General features: G+C 44.8%; 2 long non-coding RNA genes across 2 annotated transcripts; both read right to left on the bottom strand.

Annotated features, from left to right (window-relative positions):
- Window positions 1-5,899: 5,899 nt before the first annotated feature.
- On the bottom strand, window positions 5,900-9,573 carry LOC123578323. Its single transcript, XR_006702312.1, has 3 exons — window positions 9,390-9,573; window positions 8,629-8,734; window positions 5,900-6,871 (listed from the first exon to the last, which is right to left on the bottom strand). It is a non-coding gene; the product is annotated as an uncharacterized LOC123578323 (long non-coding RNA).
- Window positions 9,574-17,525: 7,952 nt separating this feature from the next.
- LOC123578325 lies at window positions 17,526-20,411 on the bottom strand. Its single transcript, XR_006702314.1, has 2 exons — window positions 19,907-20,411; window positions 17,526-17,843 (listed from the first exon to the last, which is right to left on the bottom strand). It is a non-coding gene; the product is annotated as an uncharacterized LOC123578325 (long non-coding RNA).
- Between the last annotated feature and the right edge of the window lie 374 nt (window positions 20,412-20,785).

Here is a 20,785-nt window from a genome sequence, read left to right as displayed (position 1 = left end):
GAATTAATAATTGCCTTATTTTTCATTTGCTTGCTTTTCTATATACCCCAACTCTTTGCCAATGGTCTTCTTTCTCCCCTTCCGAGACCTTCGGTGGTATTAGCAAGATATGGATTTCATTTTCTTGAAGAAATCTCTCCCAGAACTTTCTGACCTGCTCCCGTCTGGATGGGTGGCATTTTTTGCCAGGTGTACAGCCGGCCCCTGGATGCTCTTGAGAGGCTTTTTGCTTCTCTGCTCTAGTTTCTCTTCCTTGGTTTATGTCCTCTAACAGCTTCTGAGAAAGTAAATGTTTTGAGGGGAGCCTGGGTGGCTCAGTTGGTTAAGCGTCCAACTTTGGCTCAGGTCATGATCTCACGATTTATGAGTTTGAGCCCCGTGTCAGGCTCAGTGCTGACAGCTCGGAGCCTGGAGCCCTGCTTCGGATTCTGTGTCTCCCTCTCTTGCTGCCCTTCCCCCGCTCGTGCTCTGTCCCTCTCAAAAATAAATAAAACGTTAAAAAAAAATTTTTTTAAGGAAGTAAATATTTTGGGACTCTGCACGTCAGAAATTATTCTATCTTTGTGCTTCATTGGTAAGGATGACGTGGGAATTCTAGATTGGAAATAATTTTTGTTCAGAATTTTCAAGGCATCACGATACTGCCTTCTAGCTTCTGGTCTTATTGAAAATTCCTGATTCCTTGATCCCTTGTTTGTGGCCTTTGTCTCATTGGAAACCTCTAGGGCCTTATGCTTCTCACAAGTGTTTTAAAATTTCATTCTTTTGTGCAGGCACTCAATGGGCTCTTTTCATCTGCAAAATAATATCCTTCCGTTGGGGAATTTCTCTTAACACATTTTGTGATTATTTCCTTGCCTTCATTTTCTCTCTTCTCTCTTTCTGGCACTCCTATTATTTGGGGCATACTGGACCTCCTAGACTGGCCCACTAATCTTCCCTTCTCTCCTATTTACCATCTCTCCACTTTTTTGCTCTACCTTCAGTGAGATTTCTGCAAGTTTATCTTCCAGTCCTTCTATTTAATCTTTCCTTTTTGCTATCCGTTTTCACTTCCAAGCATTCTCTTTTATTCTTGATCTTGTTTCATGGTTGTAATATCCACTCTGATCTTTTTGAGGAATTTTCGTCTCCCTGCTCTAAGTTGCCTTGTTGGCATGGGTCTCTATTCCTTTATCTTACAAGTTTTCATCAGCTATCTGGTAATTCTTGCTTGTCTTAAAGGGAAAGAAGGGAACTAATTTTTTTGAGGTATATGAAAAGTACAAAAAGTTAATATGACATGATTCCAGGGTTTGCTTTAAAAACAGAAAAGAGGGGCGCCTGGGTGGCTCAGTCGGTTGAGCGTCCGACTTCAGCTCAGGTCATGATCTCACAGTTCGTGGGTTCGAGCCCCGCATCAGGCTGTGTGCTGACCACTTGCTCAGAGCCTGGAGCCTGCTTCCGATTCTGTGTCTCCTTGTCTCTCTGCCCCTCCCCTGCTCACGCTGTGTCTCACTCTGTTTCTCAAAAATAAATAAATGTAAAATAAATAAATAAATAAACAAATAAATAAAAACAGAAAAGAAAGGAGCACCTAGGTGGCTCAGTCAATTAAGCAAGGTCCGACTATTGACCTCAGATCAGGTCTTAATCTCAGGGTTGTGAGTTCATACCCTGCATTGGGCTCTGCACTAGGTGTGAAGCCTACTAAAAACACACACAGGAAAAAGGGAAGGGGAGGGAAGAGAAGGGGAGAGGAGGGGAGGGGAGGGGAGGGGAGGGGAGGGGAGGGAAGGGAAGGGAAGGGAAGGGAAAGGAAAGGAAAGGAAAGGAAAGGAAAGGAAAGGAAAGGAAAGGAAAAGAAGAGGAATGGAAGAAGCCACTATGGTAAAATCTCAAAAACTGTTGCATCTGGGTGATGGATAAATTAGGTTCTATTGTACTCTTCCCTCTACTTATGATGTTTGAAAACAGTCAAAGTACCAATGTAATTGTTGATGGGATTTGGTTCCTTAAGGGCTGTGAAACTGAGGGCCTCTGTTCCTCACTGGCTATGGGCTGGAGGTCTCCCTCAGTTCCTTACCATGTGGGCCTCTCCACAGAGCAGCTGGCTTCCACCATAGCAAACAGGCAAGAAAGCAAGAGAAGACAAGACAGAAAGCAGCCTTCTTATAAACCTAATCATCAACATGATCTTCTGCCATTTTCTACTCAGCCCATTCTCAAAGGGAGAGAGAATTACCCAAGAGTGAATACCACAGGGTGAGATCACTGGGGCCATCTTGGAGGCTGCCTTCCACAGATACTAAATAATGAATGGAAGTTGTGAGCACATGAATTAGGCTTCACTGTAGGATGATTCTGCTGGGTCATCCAGTTGGGGAACTTCCAATGTCAACTTAGGGTTTTTCTTCTTGGGCTGATCAAATTTCCCAGAAAAACAAACAAGCCTTCTAATCTCCTTCCTGGAGGATGAAAGTTGGACTATCAGTCAGTTAGAAGCCAAATAGAGAAGAGGGCATCCATCATTCCTTTAATCTCCTTTTGACATGCTGGTACCTCTTCCAAGTATGTCTGGTGTCCCAGGTTCCAAAGATCCTCTGTATTATCCTCTCCAGAGAATAAACTGTAGGTCTTTTCCTGGGTGAGGGGCAGTTACCTCATATCAGAGAACTGAGGAGGAAATCCGGGGATTTTTTCCATAAATTTTCAACCAGTCTCCCTGACATTAGTGTGCTTTCACCTTCATTTCCAGAGGTGCCTGTTGCTATTCATTCATGAGCTTTATGCGGACTGTGCAGTAAAAACTTGGTCGAGTCCTGGATTTTCCCACTAGTGGCTTAGGATTCAACTTCCACGAGTCTACTACATTTCCAGTTACCACTCATTCATCTGCTTTCCAGCTTCCAAACCTTTGTTAGCATTACATCCTCTATTGTTCTCCCTGCCCTTATGGCTTTAGAGCCTTTCTAAAAGATCCCCTTACTGTCTTTGTAGTGTGATTTCAGGAGGGAGCCAAAGGGGCTGTGTGTGCTCAATCCACCATCATTAGCCTCAGGTACCTCTTTACTATTATTTGTTTACTTTTTTGTTGTCTGTCTCCCCTCTTGAATGTAAGTTCCAGGAGAACTTGTCTATTTCATTCACCTATGCATCCCCGGAACCACCGACACAGGTAGATGTTCAACAAATGACTGAATCAATTTGCCAAAGAAGAAATCTTGCTACTCTCTATCAAAAAGTTGGTAGCAGACCCATGGCTCCTGGTTTCCCATCCAGCGCCCTTCCTGCCACAGCATGTGTGGGATGTAAGTCATTTTGCTAACTAATGATACCTAACAGGTTACAAAGTGCTTTACATGTTATAAGGTGGTTTCAGAATGTTATCTCACTTGATCTTGACCATAGCCCAAGCCAGATAGAAAAAGGATTATTACTGGCCCTAACATAGTTATGACCCTTGCCAAGAACTATCGTATGCCAAAGAAATCACCAACCTTGTTCCTGACCTTTCACCTTGTGCCCACTGCCATTTGTCTGGCCTTTTCCATAATTTCCTCTGCAAGTGGAACTCTTAAGGCCTGTCTTCTCTCAAGGAAATGGTCCTCAAAGACCAGGACCAGTTCCCTCATAAAGAAGGAAACAGGTACACACATGGGTAAGTAATTCAAAGGCTTCTGAGCAAAAAGGATGTCTGAGTTTTGTGACATCATTAGAGCAGAAGAAAAGAAAAGTGGGACTCTCCAAATTCCTAGAGCATAGAGAAGAGGTTGGTACCGGGAGGGTGCTTATATGCTAGAAGGAGAGGGAAGAAGTCCCAGAATTAAAGAGCAGTATAGGTATGGTGGGGAAAGAGTGGGATGGAAATAACCATCTACCATAACCAGCAGACTCTCATAAAATTAAAATAAAGTTAAATAAAGTTAAAATAAAAAATAAAATAAAAAGTGGGGAGCCTGGGTGGCTCAGTCGGTTGACCGTCCAACTTTTTGGCTCAGGTCATCATCTCGCCATTCCCAAGTTTGAGCCCTGTGCCAGGCTCTGTGCTGACATCTCAGAGCCTGAAGCCTGTTTCAGATTCTCTGTCTCCCTCTCTCTCTGCCTTCTCCTGCTCATGCACTGTCTCTCTCAAAAATAAACAAACATTAAAAAAAAAAAAAAGTAATGAAAATCTATAACATAATCACAAAGCCAGTTAGAAAATATTCCAGACAGCAGGTCTTATAAAACAATGACATCAAGACCTTGAGATCGAGACTGGCTTGGACTCTGGAGAATCTGAACTCTGCCTGAGGACCCCAGGGAAAAGTGAAAGCAGGTACAAGGGCCCCTTGAGGGAAACACGACACAACCTCAGAAGGCCGCACCATGTCCCAAAGGCACAGGGCACAGAGGTAAGAGGCTGTAAAGAACCCCTCACTTCCCCTGTGCTAGATGTCGTCCTCTTTTGGAAAGTGCCTGCCATCTCCTGGGTGGATAAGGTTACTACCTACCTCCAGAGCCCGGGAGAGCCCTGGCACCACAGAGGCTGTGGCCTTGCTAATGACTCACAGGCAGGCAGGCAGGCATCCCTCAAAAGCAAAAGTTTAGGGACGAGGAGTTGCTAAGCCTGTGACTAATCAAGTCTTGGTGTGGAAAGAGGTGCAAGGCACCTTATTAAGCTACAAAAGCAGTTGCAGGAGAGTGCACAGCAAACGGCATTATCTATGATCTTTAAATATACAGGTATACCTCAGAGATGCTTTGGCTTGAGTTCCAGACCACCGCAATAAAGGACGTCAAATGAATTTTTTGGCTTCCCAGTCTATTTAAAGGAATACTGTAAGTTTATTAAGTGTGCAATAGCATTATGTCTAAAAAAAAAAAAAAAGCAATGTACATATCTTCATTAAAACCTACTGTGTTGCTAAAAAACGCTAACCGTCATCTGAGCTTTTAGTGAGTCATCATCACCGATCACGGGTCACCATAACAAATATAATAATAAAGAAAATGTTTGAAATATTGCAAGAAATACCAAAATGTGACACAGAGACACAAAGTCTGCACGTGCTGTTGGAAAAATGGCGCCGATGGACTTGCTCGACACAGGGTTGCCACAAACCTTCAATTTGTAAAAATAAACGCAGTTATCTTCAATGTGCAAAAAGACAACACACAAATGAAGCATGCCTGCACGTAGTAAAGCAGCTAAGTGTTCGGAGACCTTCGCACACGCAGACGGCACTGATCTTTCAGCACACACTATTCAGCTCCTCACCAAAGCACACCGGTGATGAGGTTTTTGGGGGCGATGGGGAGGTTTTCGTGGGGATGGTCCAGAGCGGAAGGCCAAGAAAGAATTCTTGAAGATGTCTTTGGTGCAAAAATGTGATTTTATTAAAGCACGGGGACAGGACCCACGGGCAGAAATATACTATAAAGTTGGGAAGGTAAAGTCAAATGGGAGGCCTCCAGAAGGACTTTGATATGCTAAAGAGGACTCCTAAGATACTTGAGGCCTTGCTGTTGTCAAGCTAAGGTTCTTTTCCCTCTAGTAAGGCATTAACATTATGACGGCAGGGGGTTCCTGGAGAAATGTTCTACTCTGAATTTGCCTCAAGTATTTGTCAATGGGCAGCAGGTTATGAGGAAATTTAATTTTCTACCATTTCCTTCTTGCCTTTGTTCCTCATATCACTATGAAGGGGTGACGTTGGGGTTTTGGGAAACTGAGTCTACAGGTTTCTGGAGATTAGGCAGTTGATAAGATTGCCTTTTTCTTGTCATTTACTAAGATATTTACAAACTGATGGAGACTCAGGTCCTGCAGGACTGTGATCTCTATCAATTAACCATTTGCTTTCTTTCCTTTCCTTTGTCCTTGGGCAGCCAGAAGTGCCTAAGGAATGTCACAAACATCCCACTTGACCGGAGGGGGGCGGGGGTGCTAGCTTGTTTTTTGCCTTCAGCCTGCCTTATGCTCATCACCGGCACTGCCATGACTTTTCCCCTTATAGAAAGGGAAACTGAGACTCAAGAGTGATCATTAAAGAACTTGCCAGCCACCTCACAGTAAGTGGCAGGGGTAGGACTAGAACCTGGGCCTATGTGACTCTGGAATCTGAACTCTCAGCCGTTCTCGTTTTTGGCCTCCTCAAGAAGAGCATGTCCACGCATGCACACAGGCGTGTGTGTGTGTGTGTGTGTGTGTGTGTGTGTGTATAATTCTGAAAGCGATGCAACAGTCAACAGTGGTTACTTAAGGAATTAGGGGAAAGGGAAGTAAGTCAACTTGCATTCTGCTACTAAACAATTCTGTACTGTTTACGTTTTTTCAATGGCTATGTATGATTTTATAACAAAAATATAAAGTCTTATTTTAAGTAATAATTCTGCTCCCCAAACAGCCACAGAAAAGAAAATTCAAGTTAGTCTAGCATTTAGGCCCTGTTTACTGAGCAATTACTATGTCCTAGGCTGAATGACTATGTCCTATGGACTTCGCATTCATGACTTCACTGAATTCTCACAACCAGGTCTAGAAGGAGGGCACTGTCATTCAGCCCCTTTACAGAAAAGGAACCTGAGGTTCAGGGATGTAAACTGATCTTATCAAGGTCACATAACAATGCAGGGACTCAGCTCAGGTCTGACTGGTTTCAGACCCCATGTTTCTACCTACTCCGTATGCTGGTCACACAGGAATGATCACGACGACGATAATAGCAATTTAAGTGCTTACCGTGGGCCAGACCCATGCTCTTCATGCATGAGGTCATCAAATCTCCAAGGCAACCTCAATTTTACAGATGAGGAAACTGAAGCCACTTATTTGTCCAGGGTCACCCAGCAGAATTGGGACTGGAATCCAAATCACCATACATGTGTCCACCCAGAAGAGGCAGAGCTAAAAATAAAACAAAAGTACTTACTTGCAATTCAGGGAGCACAGATTCCATCCCTCCTCTGGGAACAAAAGTCAAGGGTTTCTACAGACAAGAGGGAATGCTTATACACATTGTTTACAAAGAATTTTGATTGGTTTTGGTAACAAAAAACTAATCTTCACTGCATATAATTGGTTGCTAAGGCTGTCACGAAGCAAAGTCTCTTACTGTTGCAGGTGTTCAGGCTGAGTCCTTGGAATATTTGTTGTTTGGCCCAGTTCAAATGCTCACTGTTTCACAGGTGAGGACAGGCATAAGGCACATCTTAATGGCCTCCCGGCTCCATTTTAAAACTCCCTGACATAAGGGGTTTCATTGCACCTATCACACACGACGTTGGCATCCACCCAGCTGCTCGAACCAAACACTCAGTAGTTATCCTGACTCCTTCCTTTCTTTCCTTTCCCTCCCCCTGTCTAGTTTCGCTTGGTTCTAGCTTCTGGAAGATAGGAGCTCGCTTCTCCCTGTCCAGCTACCTCAGCCCAGGTGGAAGCCAAGGCCAACTGGACAAGGGAGCCTAAGGCAAGCTGATAGCAGCAAACCACCCCGCCCCCCCAAGGTGGGATGTGTGTGATATTCCTCAGGCCCTTCTGGCTGCCCAAGAACAAAGAAAAGGACAGAAAACAAATGGTTAAACTGATAGAGTCTCCAAGTTTACAGTAATCTCATCAATTGCCTCAGCTCCAAGAACTCCCTACTATCTTAAGAAAGCCTTGCTAGAGGGAAAAACCACCTTAGCTTGACAATACCTAGGCCTCCAGTAATCTGTAAATCCTCTTTAGCACAGGAAAATCCTTTTAAGAAACTTTCTCTTGCCTTTGCCTCCCCCAACCTCACAGTATATAAGCAGTCACTCTGCACAACCCCACTGCAGCTCTTCCTGCCCACGGGTCCTGTCCCCGTGCTTTAATAAAATCACCTTTTTGCACCAAAGACGTCTTCCAGAATTCTTTCTCGGCCATCAGCTCCAAACCCCACCATCACCCCAGAACCCCATCAAACTCTCGACTGGGCCGTTGCGAAGGACTTTGCACTGATCTCCATGCTGCCCTTCCTTCCTCTTGACCCCTATCCCATTTACTCTCTACACTGAGGTCGACATGGTCTTTTTCAAATCTCTGCCTAAATAACCTCTCGTGCAGTCTTTCTCAGGGTCCTGGGAGAGAAATAAGCCGTGTGGAGAATGGTATGTGGGATTGTTTTCTCAATTTTCCTAAGGATGATACTATCTAACACCATTTTCTAATAAGATAGATGACCTAATTCATTGCATGTAATGGATGCCTTGGGAGTGTTTGGGCTTGATTCTCTGCAAGAACTGGGTGGAGAAGGCTGCAAAAGCTTCTTGTCCTATTTCAAGTATCAGCGCCCACTAGGCCCTTGTGACCTACAGGACACCACATTTCCACCTCTGCAGGCTCATTTCCTACTACCTTTTTTCGTGAGAACAAGAGCTCTCCTCCATTTCTCAATTATAGAAGCCTCATTCCTGCTATAGGACTTTTGCACAGTCTGTTCCCACTGCCTGGAGCTTCTGCCCCAGGCCTTCCAGGGTCAGCTCCCCCTGTTAGTCATTCAGGCCTCAGGCTCAAATGCTACCAGCACAAAGAAGCCTAGAGACAATGACAATCCTTGCTATTCCATTGCCCTTGTTTTCTTTCTTTCACAGCACGCACTTCCCCTGGTCTGAAAGTGCCTTCTTTCTATATTCACTTACCTAATGTGTGTCTCCCCAGTTCGAGCTGAGTGCCACGGGGCAGTTCCATTTTATTCAGGGCTGCATCCTCGATAACCACTGGAAAGCTTTTTCACAGGAAACCAATCTGCAAAAAATACGTTCAGAGAATTTATCAGATATTTTATTAGGTGCCAGTCACTGGGCTCGGAGCTTTGCAAGGCGTCCCATCCACCCAGCACTGTCCAAAGAAAATATAATGTAAGCTATTTCCAATTTTCTAATAACCACATTAAAAGAGAAAAGAAACAGATGGAATTAACATGAATGTATATTTAATCTAACATGTTTAAAGTATTATCATCTCAACATGTAAGGGATTTTAACAGATTTTGTTAAGTTGTTTTTTGGTTTCAGGTTTTTTGTTTTGTTTTGAGAGAGAGCGTATGAGCAGAGGAGGGACAAAGAGAGAGGCAGAGAAGGAGGATCCCAAGCAGGCTCTGCACTATCAGTGCAGAGCCAGACGCGGGGCTTGAACCCACGAACGATGAGAGCGTGACCCGAGCCGAGATGGAGTCCGATGCTTAACGGACTAGGCCACCCAGGTGCCCCAAAAACCTGCAAGGGATTTTAAAAGAGAGAAAACATTTTTGTACTCCTCCTCCATCCCTCCTCCTCTCTGCCTTCTAGGTCATGAGGAGCTCTGCCCTGCCTCAAAGTTTAGGGGCTGGCAGGCTCCCACTTCAGGACGGATCCCCAGTGTCCCCCCAAATGGCGTCTCAGCTTTCCCTCCTTTTCTGTACCTCTCGGTGCGCACGGGCCCTCCAGGACCTGTATTGTGAGAAAGTGGGGAGGCAGCCCTCGAGTGGGGCCTGAAGATGCCTTCCTGCACAGACGCAGAACCCAAACAGGTGTGACTCGGGACCAGGGACGCGCTGCCAGGCCAGCAGCCGTCTTACCCGGAAACGAGTAGGAAAGCGCCAAAGAAGGGACGCCAGCCTTGGAGCATGCGCAGGTTAGCACCAACCCGGAAGTGCGCGGGCGGGGCGCACGGAGAAGTCCCTGCTGACAAGAAGCGCAGATCGCAAAGCTCGAGGCTCAAGCCTTTCAGCAGGGGGAACGGAGGAGGAGGTCGTGTTGGTGTCTACAGCTGAGGTGAGACCGGAGGTTGACTTCTCCGCTGCGGGTTTAAGAACTCTAAGTTTGGGCCTTAAGCGGGGGTTTAACCCCTGAGCAGGATCTTTGCGGGGAGGGCGCTGGACCTCAGGGATTCTCTGAGATCAGGAAAGACTTCGTGGGGGTGCTTCTTTGGAGTATATCGACAAAGGAAGCAATGCCAAAGGAAACTTTGTTACAAACATTGTGCCACGTTTTAGATTTACCTTGAACGAATTCTGCAAAAGTCTACGTAGGGCAGTATGATCGTGAAGACGGTTTTAGTTCTAAGAAATAACAAGGTGGCCTGGTAATGGGACGTAGTTTTGTAGTTGTACGTGAGTGAGACCTCGATTTCTCAATCCGGTCAGGCTGCTTCTCCAAATAATCTCATTTGGAGATAATATAAGGAGTCCAAAGTTAGTCTTCCTGTCTCCTACTTCCATGGCGGGGGGGCGGGGGGGGACACCAGATGTTCTGTTAGGAATTAGCGAGGAGGGCTGTCCTGAGAACAAGTTGTAAGCGGGTTGGGAATCCGATCGTTGGAGGCCCTGAAATATCTTTTTATCAGGTCAGCAGCGCTGGAGGGACATTGATCCCTGCTGCTACATTAGGAATGAGTGATGTGGAATGAGGTGTGCCATGGTAGGGGAGGGTCTCTGACCCAGTGTGTCACGGGGACACTGTGACCACACATCCTGTCAGGAATGCAGGGAAGGGAGGTTCTTGCTGTGGGAGGTGTTTGAGCCATTATGGCAGGGCCAGGATTGTGGATCGTGTGGAACCTTGGGGGGGCGCCTGTCAGCAAAAACAGGTGAAGGAAGTTATTGTTTGGCAGTGTCCAAGGAGGCTTGATTGCACATGCCCAGATGTAGGCATAGGCAAATTTTTTCCCAGTAGCCAAATTTTGAAAAAGTAAGAAGAAACAGGTGAAATTGATTTTAATGTATTTTATTCAATGCAATAGATCCAAAATATTGCTTCAGTAAGTAATATAAAAAATATTAGTGAGGGACTTCTATTCTTTTTTTTTTCTTCTAATGTCTACAATGCAGTGTATGTGTTTTCTGCGTATGTGTATGAGCTGTGCGGTCCGTATCTCAGTTATGGTTAATCACATTTCAGGTGCTCTGTAGCCACATGTGGCCTGTCGCTACTGCATTGGAGAGTGCAACTCCAATAGAAATAGAACACGTCGTGGAAGACGTCCTTAGTAATGACAGATGCTATCGCAAAAAAAAAAGACCAAAAAGGCAAGTGATGCTTTAGGTAGGGTGGGTCAGGCTGGGAAGACCTCAGCGAGGACTGAGGGAAGTGAGCCATCAGGGCAAGGAAAGATTGAGTCGTGCAGGCACAGTGAGCAAGCTTGGCCTATTCGAAGAGCTCCAGGGAGACCGAACGGCTGCACCAAAGTAAGCAAGGGAGTGGGGGGAGGTAGGAGATGAGTATCATGGTAAAGTCTATCGGGTTTTATGCTGAAATCATGGGAAACCATTGGAGGGTCGAAAGTGGAAAGGTGGCCCAATCTGATTTAACATTCAATTAGATTTAACATTCTAAAAAGGGGCTTTCAGAACTCCTGGGAAGTGACTAGGTATCCCATAGGTGATGGAGGGGCTGGTAAGAGGGTAGATGGCATGGCTGAAATGGCTTTGGGCAGATGGAAATAAGGTGGCTTTACTGTTGCAGTTGTAAAATATTTTTTTTAATGTTCATTTATTGGGCAGGGGGAGGGGCAGAGAGAGAGGGAGGGAGGGAATCTGTGCCGTCAGGACAGAGCCCCACGTGGGGCTCAATCTCATCAACTGAGCCAAAATCAAGAGTTAGGTGCTTGGGGCACCTGGGTGGCTCAGTCGGTTGAGCGGCCGACTTCGGCTCAGGTCATGATCTCACAGTTTGTGAGTTCGAGCCCCGTGTCGGGCTCTGTGCTGACAGCTTGGAGCCTGCTGCTGATTCTGTGTCTCCCTCTCTCTCTGCCCCTCCCCCACTCATGCTCTGTCTCTGTCTCAGAAATAAATAAACATTAAAAAAAATTTAAAAAGTTGGATGCTTAACTGATGAGCCACTCAGGCACCCCCCCTTTTTTTTTACATTTTATTTTATTTTATTTTATTTATCTGTTTATTTGAGAGATAGTGTGTGTGCATGAGTGGGGGAGAGGGGCTGAAGGAGAGGGGGAGAGAGAGAGAGAGAGAGACAGAATCTTAAGCAGGCTCCATACTTAGCATGGAGTTCAACGCAGGGCTCGATCCCACGACCCTGGGATCATGACCTGAGCCGAAATCAAGAGGTGGACACTCAACCACCTGAGCCACCCAGGCACCCCTTAAATATTTGGTTATGAACTATTTCAAACATTCATAAAAATATGACAAACCATACTAACAAAGCCTGGTGTTAGCTTTTTTTTTTCCCCTTAGCTTTATCCATTTTAACATTTTGCATAACCTGTCTGCTTCAGACTTGTTTTAAGAACTAAAACCTTGGGGCGCCTGGGTGGCTCAGTCGGTTAAGCGTCCGACTCCAGCTCAGGTCACGATCTCGCGGTCCGTGGGTTCGAGCCCCGCGTCGGGCTCTGGGCTGATGATGGCCCAGAGCCTGGAGCCTGCTTCCGATTCTGTGTCTCCCTCTCTCTCTGACCCTCCCCCGTTCATGCTCTGTCTCTCTCTCAAAAATAAATAGACGTTAAAAAAATTAAAAAAAAAAAAAAAAAAAAAAAAGAACTAAAACCTTATAGGGCACCCGGCTGGCTGGTTGGTAGAGCATGTGACTCTTGATCTCAGGGTTGTGAGCTTGAGCCCTACGTTGGATGTAGAGATTGCCTGAAGAGTAAAATATTTAAAAAGATGGAAAGAACTAAAACATTACAGACAGAGATAGAGCCCTGGTTGTACCTTCCTTGATCCTATTTTCTTCCCTCCCCCGAGGTAACACCATCCTCGTGTTAATGAAGATCTTTCCCATCTATTTTTTTTTGCACTTTTACTGCAAATGGATATACCCACAAACATGTTTTTTAAGCTTTAAATGGCTTCACACTGTGGGTATCATTTTATGACTTGGTTTTTTTTCACTTAACATTATGTTTTTCAGACTGAGCCTGCTTGAGACCTGTAGCTCTATCTGATTTTTACTGCCAGATACCTACCGCTCCACTGGGTGGATATACCACATTGTCGTTTTTCCATTCTCTTCTTGACGGACGGTTTGGTAGTTTCCACCTTTGAGCTCCTGCAAACGCTGTTACTGTGAAAATCATGATACACACAAGACTGTCACGCACATATCCACAACTTTGGACCTCAGTGTTGGTTTTGTCATTCAGGACTTTGATGAGAAGCTTCAGTAACAGCAAGTTAAACCCAACCATGCTTTGCCCCTTTGAGTTTTACTTTCCTTTCTGTAAAATGGACATGATAACGGTACTGCATAAAGTCATAAGAATTAAAGAAGAACATGAATGGAAAGCACTCAACACAGTGTCTTACACGTGGCGGGCGTCAATACCTGGGGGCTTTTTCTGTCTTACGGAGACAGGAAATTCAAATGGTTAAAAGGTCTTTGGAGTCTTAACAACTGGGTGTGAAACCCGGCTCTGCTGTCACTTCCCGGGCTTCTGAGCTTCCATTTCTTCACCTGTTAGAAGAAAGCAAATGAATGCAGTTGTCAGCATCCGTTCTCCAAACAGGAATCTGTCTGGGTCGTGATCGGACTGGAGTTGTATAGCAGAATAATAACAGCTGCCGTTCCCTATTGTGAATAAAACTGGGCCAATCTGTATTGTTTCTGAACTCCTAGTAGGTACCCGTATTATTCTTGTCCAGCAACATCTTATATGGAACCCCAGCATATAAAGCAAATGAAGTTAGAACTACCACAGTTAAAGCAGGGATAATATCATAGGTGTGTGCGGGTTTAATCCTGGCTCTGCCGGGTACTGGCTGTGTGAGCCTAAACAAATGATCTCTCTGAGATTCAGTTTCTTCATTTGTAAGATGGGGAAATGATGCCAACCTAATAGCGTTGTTATGTGGCTCAACTGAGGTAATATATGCAAAGCACTTGGCATAAAGCCTGGCTTGTGATAAGAACCGAGTAAGGGTGGCTGTCGCAGTTGTGGCTGTGGCTGTGGCTGTGACCACCTTCGCTGACCACAGGGTGGAGTGGAGATCTCTCAGCCTTGCATCGGTGCCCTCCATCGTCTGGCCCAACCTGCATTTCTAGTCTTCAACACCTACACTGCAGCCAAGTTGAATTACAACGTCCCGTCTAGGATCTGGCACTGCTGGGTCTGGGCGTATGCTCTGCCCGCTGAGGGGACCATCCTCTGTCCTCTCCCTGGCTCCAAAAGAATGAACGTATGCTTTTTAAAACTTTTATCATGGAAAATTTCCGAATGTACAAAAGTTAGAAAAGCTAGTATAATGAACCCTCGTGTAGTCACCACTCAGCTCCAGGTTTACCAACCTTGTTTCCTACATGCACCCCAACATCCTCGCCCCACTAGATTAGATCCCAAGCAGTTTATCGTGTCACCTGTAAATTCACCATTACGTATCTCTAAGGGAAAGATGCTTCTTAAAAAACATAACTACAGGGGCGCCTGGGTGGCTCAGTCAGTTTAGCGCCCAACTTCGGCTCAGGTCATGATCTCACGGTTTGTGAGTTGGAGCCCCACATCAGGCTGTGTGCTGACAGCTCAGAGCCTGGAGCCTGCTTCGGATTCTGTGTCTGTCTCTCTCTACTCCTCCCCTGCTCCCATTCTCTCTCTCTCTCTCAAAAATAATAATAAAAAACATAACTACAATACCATTTCATGTTTGAAAGAGATGAATAATTTCTCAGTATCAATCTGTCACTGTTAAGTTTTTATCATCTCATAGATCTTTTTTTTTTTTTTTTTTTGGTTGATTTGTTCAAATCAGGATACCAGTAAGATCTATACATTGCATTTACAGATGTGCTCCTTAAATCTGTTACCTTTTTTTTTTTTTTAACGCTTATTTATTATTGAGAGACAGAGAAACAGAGTGTAAGCAGGGGAGAGGTAAAGAGAGGGGGAGACAGAGTCTGAAGTAGGGTCCAGAGCCCGACGCGGGGCTCGAACTCACAAACTGCGAGATCATGACCTGAGCCGAAGTCAGTCGCTTAACCGACTGAGCCAACCAGGTGCCCCAAATTTGTTTTTATGTTTAAGTTCCTTCCCCCCTCTCTTTCCCCCTCTTTTTTTTTTTTTACTGAAGAAACTGAGTTATTACTAGGCCTTTGGAATTTCCCATGGGAAATGCAGGCAGCAGGGGGAAGGGGGTTGGCTAATTTTTTTGCCCCTGCAGACTGGTAGTTAGATCTAGATTCCAGAGGTTTCGTCAGATTTGGGGGGTGACTTTTGGCAAGAACTTCCCAGTGGTGATCTGCCCCTTCTATCAGATCTGCAGGGGCCGGCCTCCTTTACCATAGTCTTGTAGGATCAATCCACTGGTTCACAGGTTGTCAGCCTGACCTCACCCCTTTAGAGTGCCCCGTCAGACTTTCACCTGGTGGGTTTTAGCAGTCATTGACATCAGCCTCAATCCACTATTAAGTTTTGCAAAAATGGTAACATTATAATTCCATTATTCCATTTGCATTTATTAGCTGCAAATCTTTGTATAAGAAAAATTGTTGGTTTGCCCTGAGGTACATTTATACAAGACAGAGAATAAACGCTTCATCTATTCCCTTTGTTTATCAGTTCTCAAAATAATGATTTGGTCCCTGGCAGCCTCTAAAGGTAGCCACAGAATTTATTGTTGTTGTTGTTTATATTTTTTATTTTTTAAGTTTTTAAATTCCCATTAGTTAACATTAGAGTATTATATTAGTTGCAGGTGTACAATTTAATGATTCATCACTTACATACGTCACCCAGTGCTTATCACAAGTGCACTTCTGTTTTTAAAATTTTTTTAATGTTTATTTATTTTTGTTAGTGTGGTTTGTCATATTTTGATGAATGTTTGAAATAGTTCATAATCAAATATTTAAGGGGTGCCTGGGTGGCTCAGGTGGTTGAGTGTCCACCTCTTGATTTCGGCTCAGGTCATGATCCCAGGGTCGTGGGATCGAGCCCCACGTTGGACTCCATGCTGAGCATGGAGTGTAAACAGGGAAGGGGCAGACAGAGAGAGGGACAGAGGATCTGAAGCGGGCTCTCTGCTGACAGCAGATGTGGGGCTCGAACTCACAAACTGAGAGGTCATGACCTGAGCTGAAGTCGGACACTGAACCCACTGAGCCCCATGGATGCCCCACAAGTGCACTTCTGAATCCCCATCGCCCCTCCAACCCACCTCTCCTCTGGCAACCATCAGTTTGTGCTCCATAGCTAAGAGTCTGTTTCTTGGTTTGCCTCTCTCTTTTTCTCCCCACTATGATCATTTGTTTCTTAAATTCTACATATGGGTGAAATCAAATTGTAGTTTTTTAGTCCCATTGTGAATGCCCAGCTCAAACGTAACTTCCCCTAGTTTTTTTACCCTGACTCAAAAGGAATTTCTCCCTTTTGCTGAATTTAAACACTCTTTTCTAGTGGTTTCCAGCACTTTCTATATGTGTACTTCCTTTATCTTCAGCCAGATCATAAGCTCCTTGAAGACATTTCTACACAGCACTTAACCTGATGCATCAGGCAGTGCTTCTCAAACTTTACTGTACATATGAACCATGAGGCGGGGGCGGGGGGGGGGTCTTGTTAAAATGCATATTCTGATTCATCAGCTGTGAGGTGGGCTGAGATTCTGAATGTCTCACAAGCCAGGTGATGCTGATGCTGCTGGTCCAAGGACCACACTAACAAAGAGGTATGGGAAATTGATTTCATTGATTCGGTAAGAAGTGCACAGTCTGGGCTAGTTCATGGGCCGGGCCCTGTTACCTGAATGCTATTTTTTTTTAATGTTTATTTATTTTTTTATTTTTTTTTTTAAACTTTTTTTTTTTTTTCAACGTTTATTTATTTTTGGGACAGAGACAGAGCATGAACGGGGGAGGAGCAGAGAGAGAGGGAGACACAGAATCGGAAGCAGGCTCCAGGCTCTGAGCCATCAGCCCAGAGCCTGACGTGGGGCTCGAACTCACGGACAGCGAGATCGTGACCTGGCTGAAGTCGGACGCTTAACCGACTGCGCCACCCAGGCGCACCTTAAATGTTTATTTTTGAGAGAGAGAGAGAGAGAGAGCCTGGGGGAGGTGCAGAGAGAGAAGGAGACAGAATCCTAAGCAGGCTCCGCGTTGTCATTGCTATCACAGCAGGCTCAATCCCATGAACTGTGAAATCATAACCTGAGCTGAAGTCGGACACTTAACCTACTGAGCCACCCAGGCGCGCCAGGCCCTGTTTCCTGAAAACGCAAAGGGTTCTTAGAGAGTTTTAGTTCTTTAACATATTTTTTTTTTTTAGAATTTTTTTTTAACGTCTATTTATTTTTGAGACAGAGAGAGACAGAGCATGAACAGGGGAGGGGCAGAGAGAGAGGGAGACACAGAATCCGAAACGGGCTCCAGGCTCTGAGCTGTCAGCACAGAGCCCGACATGGGGCTCGAACTCACGGATCGTGAGATCATGACCTGAGCCGAAGTCGGACACTCAACCGACTGAGCCACCCAGGCGCCCCTTTAACATATTATTTTAAATATGTTTAAGAGTGCACAGAGTTAAAAGTGAGTTTGGTTTTGGTTTTGGTTTTTTGTTTTTTCATAAAATCCAGAAGGACTCAGAGTGAAAGTACATCAGTCCCCAGAGGTGATCGCTGTTACTTCTTGAGTTTTATTCTAGAGATATCTTATGCATGTTGGAACATGTATTTGTACTGTCTTTTATGAACATACTATTCACACTTCTCTGTTGCTTTCTTTTTTCCTTTTACTCTATCTTAGAAATTGTTCCATATCTCAACATATGTCTCTGCATCGTGTTTAGTGGGTGGCATAGTTTCTACCCAAGATGCTCTTGTTTGGATGACGTATACAGTGAAGTGCGACTATGTCCTGGCTTCTTCCTCATCCTACACATTCCATAGAAAGTAGGGGGTCTTGTCTTCCATTCTTTGAATCCTCTGAATCACCTGGCCAGGGGTGGTATATTTTTGTCAGTTTCATTTGATCTAGAATACCTCCATCAATCGTTTACACAAACATGTAGACACTTCTTTTTTTTCCCTTAGGATTCCAGTCCTCTTAGAATTAAATTATCGCTTTACTCTGTATTCCCTTAGCACTCACAAGTTACTCAAAGATAATCTCTTGTTTTCGTAGCATCTTACTGTGAAATACTGTATACGTAAGTGTGTATAAAATGTATATTGACAGAGCTCAGGCCATGTTACCCCAAAATATGGTGCCTTGGCATAGTGAACATTTCAAGCTGAAATAATTTGAGAAAATAGATGCAGGAAGGACTCTCTGACCTTCCCCTGAAGCAGACCCCTCACGTGACAAGTACCTTCCCTATACCCTGAGGAAAGGATCATCTTTATCTCCAAGATGGAGTCCCCCACAAGAGGAATCTGAATGAACACGCCTTGCTAAGTTTTCCTCGTTTGCCTAAGTTTGCCACGCTGACTTTATACCCCTTCATCCTATCGCATTTTTTCCATGACTCCACTCTTCATCAAACCCGGCACAAAAACAGCGTTAACTACATCTTCAGGCCTTCATTTCCTTATGAAGGCTCCTGTGTCATGTCAAATTTGTATTAAATAAATGTGTATGCCTTCCTCTTGTTAATCTGTCTTTTGTTACAGAGACCTAGCCAAGACCTAGAAGGGTAGAATGAAAAGGAATTTCTCCTCCCCTACAGTATATTTAAGGAAAAAATAAAAACACGAATAGTGTCACCACCCCCCTCCAGGTGCCCCTCCCCTACCACAGGATGGTCTCTCCCTCTAAGGAGATGTGCTGATTTGACATTAATCATTCTCCGGCTTTCCTTTTCTCAGTGCTCCTGAAGCTACAGTGCATCAGAATCATCTAGAGGGCTTGATAAAACACAGATCGCTGTGCCCTCCCCCCAGTTTCTGATCTAATAGGTATGGGGTGGGCCCAAGTTTTGCATTTCTCAAAAGTTCCCAGGTAATGCTGATGCTGCCGATCCCAGCAGGTCTACACCTGGAGAACTACTGCTTTAGCTCAAAAACGCTCTCGACTTGTGTGTGATGACTCTTGGCCTCCCCTAAAACCCAGCCACTCAGTACATGCATCTTAAGGACCTCCCCTCCTCCCTCCTCTACTCTCATTCCTATCACCCGAATTCCGAGCATTCAGTCTTTGCTAAATATTTCAAAGGATTGTGGCATTTGAGCAGCCTCCATTTTTTTTTCTTTTCTGTTGATGATCCCATTTATAAGTTGCATCTCATTTATGCGTGTGTCTATTATTGTTCGTTAGCCAACAGGAAGGATAGAAGCAACATTCACATGTCTTACTTGTCTTGTCTGGAAGCTCTTTGTAAACAGGAACCAAGTGATGGGGTTCAGAACGTGCCACCCCCTGAAATAACACTGCTGTTTAAGCTGAAGGCGATTGAGAAACAGCAGATGCAGGAAGGACTCTCTTGCCCTTTCTACCTAAAAGCAGGTCATAAAATTGTCCTTGAGAAAGGTGCCCTGCCCGTACCAGGAAGAGAAGAACGTTCTTATCAGCAGAGACCTGGAGTCAACTCCAGTCTGTATAAACAAAGCTACTAAAATAACCCTTACCTTCCATTCGTTTCCCCCATTTATTTCCTAATCACTATCCCACAGCATATTACCCGCAGTCCAAGCCCCTTTGGTCACATCCCCACAACTTGTCATTCTTCGTGCAAAAAGGTATATGAGTTTTTGGGCCTAATGGCTCCTTTGAGTCTTCATTTTCCTTCCGAAGCCTCCTGTATAATACATGTGTAAAAATACATCAAATAACTTTGTATGCTTTTCTCCCGTTAATCTGTCTTCCGTCAGTTTAGTTCTCAGGCCAGCCAGAGAATTGCGGAGGGAAAAAGGAAGTTTTAGCTTCCCCCCACATTTAATTTCCCTTTGTAGTCCACTTCCACAAGTAGGCTACAGGCCACAGTTTGCAAGCTCAGTAGCTTGTATAGGCCAAAAGGCAATGTAAGTCAGTGAAACTCGCAAAGTGGAATTTTACTGACCTGGAGACCATGTCCTGTAAAGAGGGCAGCTGTTAAACTTTGACTTAAGCCCATCACAAGTCCATTGCTCTCTGATTTTCTGTTTTCAAGAGAAACCAGAATTAATCCCAACTAATTCAACATTTTAAGGACACAGAGCAGACAGAGATTCCATGCAGAATACGTATGCAGAACTGAAATGGAAGCCATTCCGTGTTTCAAGACCTTTGCAGTCAGTGGTTGGGTGGATGATTGGGGAGTGAGTAAATAATGATTCTGGGTCATTGCGGCAGCTCCTTACGGGAATGGAAGGAAGACGTCACTGTTGAGTACCTACTGTATGCCCAGCCCTGTGCAAGGGGCTTTACACACCTTATCTCTTTTGACTTTCATAACAACGCCACAGGGTAGTTATTATCATCCTTGTTTACGTCCACACTCGTTCCACAGATAAAGAAGTGGAGATTTAGAAAGCCACAGGGTCACATCACTAGTTTTCTTTATTTATAGGTTATAACCTAGTTACCTAATTCTTTAAAAAAAAAAAAAAAAAAAAAAGGATCTTAGATGAGCTCATATGATTCCCGCTGTGTCCTGAGCCTTGGCTTCCAGATGGCTCTATTATACCCAGTTGCCACCACCAAAGGAATCAGGTTCTCAGAAGGCAGTTGGGGGAGGGCACCAGTGGTTCCGGAAGCAGGTTTGATTCCTTGCTAAGATTCTGGGGATCTTAGCAAGCGACTGGCAGCCTCATGCTCCTCAAGTATGTCAGCCAGTCCTGAGGAGCTAGGACACACGGTGTCTCTTGCCATCCTGCTAAGCCCTTCCCACCTCCTCCTTCATCACTGCCTACTACCCTCTCAGAATTCAAGACTTCTGCCTCCCAGTCTTGGAGTCTAC

The sequence above is a fragment of the Leopardus geoffroyi genome, chromosome E2, assembly GCF_018350155.1.
Source record: "Leopardus geoffroyi isolate Oge1 chromosome E2, O.geoffroyi_Oge1_pat1.0, whole genome shotgun sequence".
NCBI classification, from domain to species: Eukaryota; Metazoa; Chordata; class Mammalia; order Carnivora; family Felidae; genus Leopardus; species Leopardus geoffroyi.
This window is presented reverse-complemented; position numbering and strand designations above follow the sequence as displayed.